We start from the raw sequence: 9,688 nt of genomic DNA on the forward strand, positions 1-9,688 counted from the left end.
GTCCCTTCGGATCTTATTATTTCTACAGCTGTGACTTAAGTGCTGCTTATCTTTCCTCCAGGAGATTCCTTGGAATGAAACCAATGGGAGTCCAGGCTTTGGGAGAGTCTCATCAGAGCAGATGGGCCAGCAGCAGCCAGAAAGCTTGTTGCCTTTGGCTGAGAGCACCATCCTGGAAGTGAACATCTTGTGAGTAAACCCCAGCAGGCTCAGCCTTCGGCCTGAGTGAAGTGGCCTGCTTCTCCTTGAAGAAGGACCTTGTGTTCTCCCACTTTTCCCCTCCCTTCTTGCACATGTTGAAAATCCCACTTCTGAGAGCACTCTTCAACTGAAAACCATGTTGACCATGAGCAGCCCTGGGAGATGGCTTCTTATTGCTTTAGGTCTCTTGGTATATGGAAGTGCGTGGCCTGGAGGGCCAGAAGGCCTGAGTTCTGGTTGCTACACAACTACAAATTTTCTCTGGGACCCTGTTTCCTTGGGACCAAATTGTTCCTCTGTGGGCCACAGCTTCCTCCACTGTAAGGTTGTTTATAATAAGAATAGCTGCCATTTATGAAATGCTCACTATGTTCCAGACATTATCTCATTGAATTCTTTCAACAGTCCTATGACATTTGTCCTATTATTGTCTTACTTTACAAATAAGGAAACTGAGGCTTAGCATTTTCATACCCTAATCACCCTTTTTAAATTGCCAACTGTGTCTAGGCATAGTGGCCTGTGCCTATACTCTCAGATACTTGGGAAGCTGAGGCAGGAAGATGGCTTGAGCCCAGGAGTTTGAGATCAACCTGGCCAACATAGGAAGGTCACATCTTAAAAAAAATCCCTACCCCTGGCCAACACTCTTTCTCTGCTTTATTTTAGCTATATCATTTAATACCACCTGAAATGCCACATAGTTTATTTTTCTGTTTGTCCTTACCCGCATAAGACTGTAAACTCCATTAGGAAATGGATTTTGTCTTTTTGTTATTGTTATTATTGTTCATTTTCTGTGTCCCCAGGGCCTAGAATTATGCCTGGAACGCTGTAGACATTCAAATATTGGTTGAACGAAAAACTCATCAAATGAATTCTTGATAGGATTGTAAATTGGCATAGACTCTAAGGAAGTCAGTTTAGCAATAATAACATTTAACATACACTAACCTTTTGACCCCACAACACCAGAATTATTTTATTCTATACATAATATGTTCATGAATGTGCCTACGACCATAAGTGCAAGGATGTTTACCGCAACAGTTTCCTACAAAGACTAGAAACAATCAATATGTTCATTAATAAGGGAGCCTAATTAAATAAATGGATAAGTTCCTACAGTAGATTCTGTGTAGAGGTAGAAAAGGATGAAGTAATCTGCATGCACTGATACACAACAACCTAAGAAATATTTTAAGTAAAAAGGCAGAGTAAAAAAACAGTATATTACTTCCTTCCATTTGTATTAAAAGGTAGGAGAGATCTTAAGAAATACTTGTTTATGCCTAGACTATTTCCAGAAGACAAAAAAAATTTGCCTTGAAGAAGGGGACCAGAAAATCTAGGCATGGGTAGTGAATAAACTCCTATTAAAATATACTTCACAAGCCAGGCATTGTGGTGTAACACCTGTAATCTCAGCAGCTGGGGAGACTGAGGCAGGAAGATCTCGAGTTCAAAGTCAGCCTCAGCAACCACGAGGTGCTAAGCAACTCAGTGTGACGCTGCCTCTAAATAAAATACAAAATAGGGTTGGGGATGTGGCTCAGTGATTAAGTGCCCCTGAGTTCAATTCCTGGTACAAAACAAACAAATATATATATATATATATAATCAAAGTTTTCTATTTTAACCCTTTTTAAATGTATACTTAAATGGCATTAATTATATTAATTATATTTACAATATTGTGCAAACAGTCACAAATGTGTATATATATGTATTTATTTATTTCACAAACTATGCAATTGACCTTTTTTTTTTTTTTTTTGGTGCTGAGGATTGAACCCAGAGCATTGTGCATGCTAGGCAAGCACTCTAACAACTGAGCTATATCTCCAACCCTGCAATTGACCTTTTTAAAATGTACAATTCAATAGTTTTTGGTATGTCAGATTAACTTTTGAAGATTATGATAAAAATGTGTATGTAATAAAGTTTCCTATTTTAACCCTTTTAAAGTGTGCACTTAAATGGTATTAATTATATTCATAATATTGTGCTAACAGTCATAATTTTCTTTTTTTAAATATTTACTTTTTAGTTGTAGTTGGACACAACACCTTTATTTCCCTTGTTTACTTTTTTATGTGGTGCTGAGGATCGAACCCAGGGTCTCGCACGTGCGAGGCGAGTGCTCTACCGCCGAGCCACAACCCCAGCCCCAACAGTCACAATTTTCTAAAACCTATTTACCATCTCAAACAGAAATTTTTATAACCATTATAGTGTGGTTTTCTGTGGTGTTTGATTTTTTAAAGAACTATGCACATGTATTACTTTTTTATTTTAAAAATTAACTTATAAAATAAAGTATATCAGGTTCAGAAAACTTAATATCCCACAGTCATATTCCATAGTAGCAACCATCAATTTTATGATAAAAATATTAAAAAGTCTTTCAAATAATTAAGTTTTAGCCATCCTTCTGGGTACTCTAAGAGACCTTGGATATCATCTCACTTGTTCATTCTACAATGAGATAACAGATTCATAGGTGAGGTGGCTGCCCCAAGTCAAAGCCCATTAGGAGCACGCCTCCTAATCCAAGGGACAGTATTCAAATTAGGTCACACAAGAGATCTTCTGCTCTTTGACAGAAAGTGGGGCTTAAATCTTACTGCCCCAACAGAGTACTTAGGGTCTCTCATTTTGGATATCTCCTATATGTCCCAAATACCAATACTATCTAGTAATAGGGAATGGGGCCATTGCCCCATTGTTTCGGTTTATCTAAAACTATGCAGCAAACCTTCAGGACCTAACTCAATTTCTGTTTCTTAGAAAATATTTTTAATTGCCCTACTGCATCCAAATCTCCACTTAATTCTTAACTCATAAACATTATTATTTGAAACATACAATTAGCAATCAGAGAATGGTGTGAAACATTTTATAGCTATATCAATTTGTGAGTCCCTTCTACCCACTGGTGTAAACTCCAGGAAGACAGGAATTAAGTGGTTGATTTCTGCAGGAGGTTCCCAGTAGATGATTGTGGGTGGATTGGATTAAGCTGTGCCAATCTGAAAAGAAAAGAAAACTGATTTTATTTTATTGGTACCAGGAATTTAACCTAGGGGCACTTCTACATCCCCAGGCCCCTTTTTAAATTTTTTAATTTTATTTAGAGATAGCATCTCACTGAGTTGCTTAGGTCCTCAATAAGTTGCTAAGGCTGGCTTTGAATTTGTGATCCTCCTGCCTTAGCCTCCTTATATGCTGGGATTACAAGCATGTACCACCGCGCCCAACAGAAAACCCGAATATAGATGGGAGCTCTTCAGAGCGTTTCTCTGTGCCTCCCAGTAGAGCTGTCTGTTGGCTCACGGAGCACTGGAATCGATGGAGATTATGGCTATCTCATGTTTGCTGAGAACTAAGTGTGATCCTTCCCTTATTGAACTTACCATGGCATTAATTACACCTTCAATTGGGTGATTGTTTGATCACAACTTATCTTTCTTTCTCCCTTCCACCCCTAACAAACTGGAAATTCCATGAGAACATGGACCACATCTGGTTTGACTCACCATTGAGTGAGTCTCTAACACCATTCCTGACACATACAAAGTGCTCAGGAAATATTTGTTAAAGGACTGGATGAATGACCGTAACCATCTTATTTTATAGCTGAGGAAGCAGAGACCCAAAGAGATCATGCTCACTAGTGGCAGAGCTGGGGTGAGAAGGCAGGTCTCCTTCTTCCCTGGCCAGCCAGCATCCTACGCCTCTGTGTCCTCTCAGTGTTGGAGTTGGAAAGACCTTGGAGTCTAGTTCACTCCTTTAATTTTATAAACGAGAAACTGAGGCCCAGAGGGAAGAAGGACTAACCCAAGATCACAGAAAGAGGCCCTGGCTGAGCCAAGCCTGGTACCTAGGTCTTCTGACTCCCAAGCCAGTGCTCTTTCTTTGTAAAAGAGAAGAAAAAACAAAGCTGCCTTGGGCTTCTTGCCAGGCCCCTGCAGGAGGTCACATAGCCGAGCAGCTCTCAGAGTTCCTTGTCTATTCTTAGCCTGAACTCTTAGTGACTCTGTTCTTCAGCAGACTTTTTTTTCCTCCTTTTTCCTTTGCATTTGGTTTGTTGTGTATATGTGGTATGTGTTTTAAATAAAGGGTGCTACGTGTAGGAAACCGGCTTCAGCACAGTCCTGCGAGACCAAGGCCCTGAAAAGAAAAAACTTGAGAGAAAGGGCCCTGAGAAAACAATCAGCTTCCCTTCCTCCAAAGTGACCCCCGTGTCCTAGAGCTGCCCTCTCTGCTGCCTATCACCACTGCCAACCCAAGGCTAAACCCTTCACACAATAAGGAGGAAATCGCCAGAAAGAATTTGCAAAGAGGATTGCTGTTAGTGTTGGCCACTGCTGTCTCGTTTTGATGCAGACTGAAAATCAGCTTTTCCCAAGCTGTCGATCTTGTATCACTCACTTCAGTTGCCCACTTACAAGTCATTCATCAGCTACCCAATATGAATAAAAAGCCCCTTTCTACTATTCTGATCTCTCAAAGCCTGCCTCTTTTTCTGCTTGCTCAGATATCTACCCCTGAACAGGAACACAAAAAAATTTAAGCTGCTACTGAAACACAGAGGATGGAAGGAAAGTGATGCTGCCAACGTGCCAAATGACCAACGGGAAGAATGTCTGTTATCAAGTTCAAATGAGGCCTAAGTTGCTCTGGGCAAGGCTCAGTCAAGGAAAATTCAGGGGAGTGGTTTGAACTAGGTTTTGTATATTGGGTATATATTGCTGTGTAACATATTACCCCATGTTGGGTATTGGTTGTCTATTGCATAATAAATTACTTGGATTAAGTGGCTTAGAGAATAAACATGTATTGTCCAACAGTTTATGTGGGTTAAGAATCCAGGTATAGCTTAGCTGGGTGCCTCTGGGTCAAGGTCTCTCATGAGGTTGCAGTCAAACTCTTAGCCTAGCCAGGCGCAGTGGCGCACGCCTATATCTCATTAGCTTGGGTGCTGAGGCAGGAGGATCATGAGTTCAAAGCCAGCCTAAAAGCTCATCCTGGATTGAGGGGAATCCAATTTCAAGTTCACTGAAGTGGACTTTGACAGGCCTGCTGCAGGACTCTCCACCGGGCTTCTTTAAGACTTAGTGATGGCCTTCCCAGGTGGGAGAAATTTAAGAAAGAGTTAAGAGTGTCCCAGATGGAACACAGTCCTTTTGCAACCTAATCTCAGAAGTGACATCCTATCAGTTTCACTATATATGCCATTCCTGATTTACAATTTTTTTAAAATTTTTCAGCTTTACAATGGTGCAAAAACACATCCAAACAACCATTCTGTTTTTCACCTTCAGTGTAGTTACTCTATATATTACAGGAGATATTCAACATTTTATTGTGTTACATGATTTTATTGTAGTTACACGATTTTACCCAACTGTGGGCTAATGTAAGTATTTGGAAAACATTTAAGGTAGCCTAGGCTAAGCTACGATGTTAGGTAAGTTAGGTGTTTTAAATGTATTTTATCTTAATGATATTTCCCATTGACAATAGGTTTATCGGTATCTTCATTGTAAGTTGAGGAACATCTGTATCTTTCTCATCAGAAGTAAGTCACTAAGTTCAGTTTATCTACAATGATGTGAATACCAAGAGGCAATCATTGAGTGCCATCTTAGAAGCTGCCTACCACACCGTGTAGGATGTTAGGATTTAAATAAGGTACAGGAAGCATTCTGGGTAGGCAATAGAAGTTAGAAAGGTTGGACTGTGTAAGGCAAGTGTATTAGTCTGCTGGGGCCACCATAATGAAATACCATAGACTAGATGGCTTAAATAGCAAAAATGTATTTCTCACAGTTCTGAAGCTGGAAGTCCAAGCAGGTTTGGTTTCTTCTGAGTTCTCTCTCCTTGGTATGCCAGTGGCTGTCTTCTCACTATGTCCTCAAATATCCTTTTCTCAGGGCTGGGATTATGGCTCAGCGGTAGAGCGCTTGCCTAGCATGTGCGGGCCCTGGGTTCTATCCTCAGCACCACATAAAAATAAATGAATGGAATAAAGGTGTTGTGTCCAACTACAACTAAAAAAATAACTATTAAAAAATATATATCCTTTTCTCTGTACATCCCTTGGGTCTCTTCCTCTTCTTATAAGGACACAGTCCTGTTGGATCTGGGCCTCACCCTTTTAATCTTTTTTTTTTTTTTTTTTTTTAGAGAGAGAGAGAGAGAGAATTTTTTAATACTTATTTTTTAGTTTTCTGTGGACAAAACATCGTTATTTTTTTTATGTGGTGCTGAGGATCGAACCCAGCGCCCCATGCATGCCAGGCAAGCACATTACCACTTGAGCCACATCCCCAGCTCCCCTTTTAATCTTATTTAACCTTAATTACCTCTTTAAAGGTCGTATCTTTGAAATACAGTCACACTGGGAGTTAGGGCTTCAACATAGGAATTTGGGTGGGTGAGGGGTAACTCACAATTCATTCCATAACAAAGGGCAAGGTTTATTCTAATAAACCTTATAAGTGTGCCTCCTTGTCCCCTCATTTATACTGTTATAAAGGAATGATAATTCCCCACTTGTGGAGATGGTGATTAATGATTCTTAAAAATTCTTCATATCACAGTCTCACATGACATTACAACTGCCTCCACATTAGCAGACGGAATGTTATTAACTCTCCTCTACAGATGAAGAAACAGACCAGGAGGGTTACCATGTTCTCCCAGTCACCTAGTGGAATCTGGCTTCTGGCTCTCAAGCTGTCCCTGTCATGCTTAGCCTTGGTGTTACCTGCCCTTGACTACTTAGGACTGGCCCTGGCAGTGTGCTCATCTAGATTCTTCTTCCTTCTGTCCTAATTTATCAAAACTTAACACTCTTCAAGGTATTTCATTTGATTTTCAAAGTGACAACTACCTGGTTGGACCAACTATTATTAACAAGCTATGTTAATTAAGTAGTGAGCAAGATATCCATACTACATCTAACTTTAATTCTAATAAAACTATATAAAATAGATGCCATTACTATCTGTTTTCTAGAAAAGAAAGTAGAGATTCGGTAGCTAGCCCAGGGTCACACAGGTAGGGAGCAGATACTAAACCCAGATACTGTGTACACTTTTTACTATGTCCTGCTCCCCTGCTAAATGTCACTAGTTATTTCAGAATTCTTTGATGCCCTGAAGTTCTTTACATATTCAAAGATGTGGGTCTTTCCTTCCCAGTCTTTGACTTACCATCAATTGATCTCCCGCAGTGTTGGAACTTGAGTTTCAGTTCCATTCCTGCTTAGCTCTGATGACTAAAAACACATTCCCCTACCCCTACCTCACTATGCTTTTGTTTGTTCACCTGTGAAATTAAAGTATTGACTGGCAAGCCAGACATGGTGGTGCACACCTGTAATCCCAGCAACCTGGGAGGCTGGAGAAGGAGGTTTGCAAAGTTTGGGGCCAGCCTCAGCAACTTAATCAGACCCTAAGCAATTTAGAGAGACTGTCTCAAAATAAAAAGGGCTAAGGTTGTAACTTAGTGGTATAGTGCCTGAGTTCAATCCCTGGTATCACAAAAGAAATAAAGATGCATTGGCTCAGGTGATTTTCCAGAATTAAGAGTCCAATAAACTGATGTTACCTCCCATGCATTCTTTTAAGAAATACTGAACACCTGCTATGTGTTAGGCAAGGTATTGGTGACAGAGCAATGAATAAGACAGACAAGGTCTCTGCCCTCAGGGTGTTTACTTTCTCACACTACAGGAAAGACCTTCCACAGCATCTAGTCAAGTCTTTTTACCAAAGTGAAAAGTGAGCCTTGAGGATGAGTGACTTACCCAGAGTCACAAGCTAGAAGTGGCAGAGAAGGGATCTGGGACTCTGGGTGTTTTTATTCCCTTCGGGGTGCCTTTCATTGCTAGTTTGAGGTGTTTTTCTTCCACACTACACCTTGTATCATGAGTTCTCCTGGCATGTGGTTTGTCTCCGCTTTCTAATAAGACTGGTCTCAGAGCAGAGATCTGAGATCTGGCACTGCATTCTGTTGCTGCTCCTACTGGCGTTAGCTGACGAAAAAAAAAAAAAAAACGCACTCTCAGAAGCCACCTCATGGAGTTACCACTTTAACTTGCTGAAGCAGGAACTCCAGTCTCCACTGAGATTTTACACACCACAGTACAAAGTCGGACACCTGGGGCACTAGCCAGCCCATCGGCAGCCCTGCTCTGCCCTGTGGGACCTCCTTCTCATTCTTTTCATGCTGCTGGGGCCACAGTCTGTTGTCCCTATCGGACCCTGTGCTTTTCTGTGCCCCTCACTACAAGTCTACCTTTTACTGTTCTTCAGATTAGAACCTGAAGCCGACGGCTATAGATTAGGCCTGCTCAGATTTTCTACTGATTGACAACTTGCCTGTGAAGCCTTCACTCCTTGAGTCTGGTTTCTTGAGTTGAGACAACTAAGTGACTTCCTGAGACAGTAGTCAGCAGTGTGGAATCAGCCCTGTGCTGCTTCCCAAATGGAAGAGCCTTCATGCGTGTATTTGTACGTGACCCACGGCCACTCATAAAACCCAAGCACTAGCAGGTGGGCACCCACATGGGGAGCACCTGTTTGTGTGCTGGCGTTAACTTATTCGTTTCATTGCCCTTCATCACACCCATGTTTTTAATTTTAAATTTTACCAAAGTTATACAGGCAGCTGGTTTAAAAAGTGAACTAGTCCTACAGGGTTGTTAAGACAAAGAGAGGTCCTCAGCCTCTCTCTCTCTACCACCCACCCCCCAACCCCATTTCCCTTTCCCTAGAGGAACCACTTTCAACTTGTTTAATTCTTTTGGAATTTACTTATCTCTAAATGACATGTTTATAGCATTACTTCCTGATTTATCTGTGGACTTCCCACTATGGGAGATGAGGAATTAGCTCTTTTTTTTTTTCTACTAGCCCCCTCTACACATATATACCCTCCTTGTGTCACAATACTCCCAGTTGAGTTATAGTTTAATTTTTGGTCGATCAATATAGTGTTTGTTATTATGACAACGTAAATGCCAGTGGCAGCTAGGCTGCATAGTCAACTGTGATTGCTTTTCCTTTCTAAACATATCTTTTTGTTTTGATTATCTTGTTTTTCCATGCACTTATGTTTCTAAGGTCTTATCACTAATTGCTCTTATCACCTAAATTCTGCCAGCTATCTAGATCTCCTCTCACTGTGTTCTTGGGATGGTTCCTTAGAGCCTGCTCTGGGAGCCTGCTGCATGCTGCTGTCCTGGAACCTCCTATTACACTGGTCAGGGGGGACTCCCTTGCCTCTTTCCTGTGTTGAATTGCCTGTTTCCCAGATCCCATGTCTCCATCCCATTTTGTGCTGTATCCCCTTCCTTCTTTTTGATGGCAAAAGACCTCCTGGAGTTTCCTAGGAGTACATGGAAGATAAATTTGCCAACATCTTGCATGTCTGAACTGCATGTGGTAGCACACACCTGTAATCCCAGCTACTC

At 41.1% G+C, this 9,688-nt stretch overlaps 1 long non-coding RNA gene across 2 annotated transcripts in view; it reads left to right on the top strand.

Annotated features, from left to right (window-relative positions):
- Window positions 1-5,037, top strand: part of LOC131423278 (uncharacterized) — a 28,735-nt gene extending 23,698 nt beyond the window's left edge. Inside the window, exons 3-4 of one of the 2 annotated variants that reach the window (XR_009224626.1) lie at window positions 62-189; window positions 4,742-5,037. This is a non-coding gene — a long non-coding RNA (uncharacterized LOC131423278). Of the gene's footprint in view, window positions 1-61; window positions 4,701-4,741 lie in introns of those variants that run through there. The other variant, XR_009224625.1, reaches the window with a different exon arrangement.
- The last annotated feature ends 4,651 nt before the right edge of the window (window positions 5,038-9,688 follow it).

This window comes from Marmota monax, unplaced genomic scaffold (genome assembly GCF_021218885.2).
Source record: "Marmota monax isolate L192 unplaced genomic scaffold, Marmota_monax_Labrador192_F-V1.1 WCK01_AAM20220418_F8-fsc00157, whole genome shotgun sequence".
Classification (NCBI taxonomy): Eukaryota; Metazoa; Chordata; class Mammalia; order Rodentia; family Sciuridae; genus Marmota; species Marmota monax.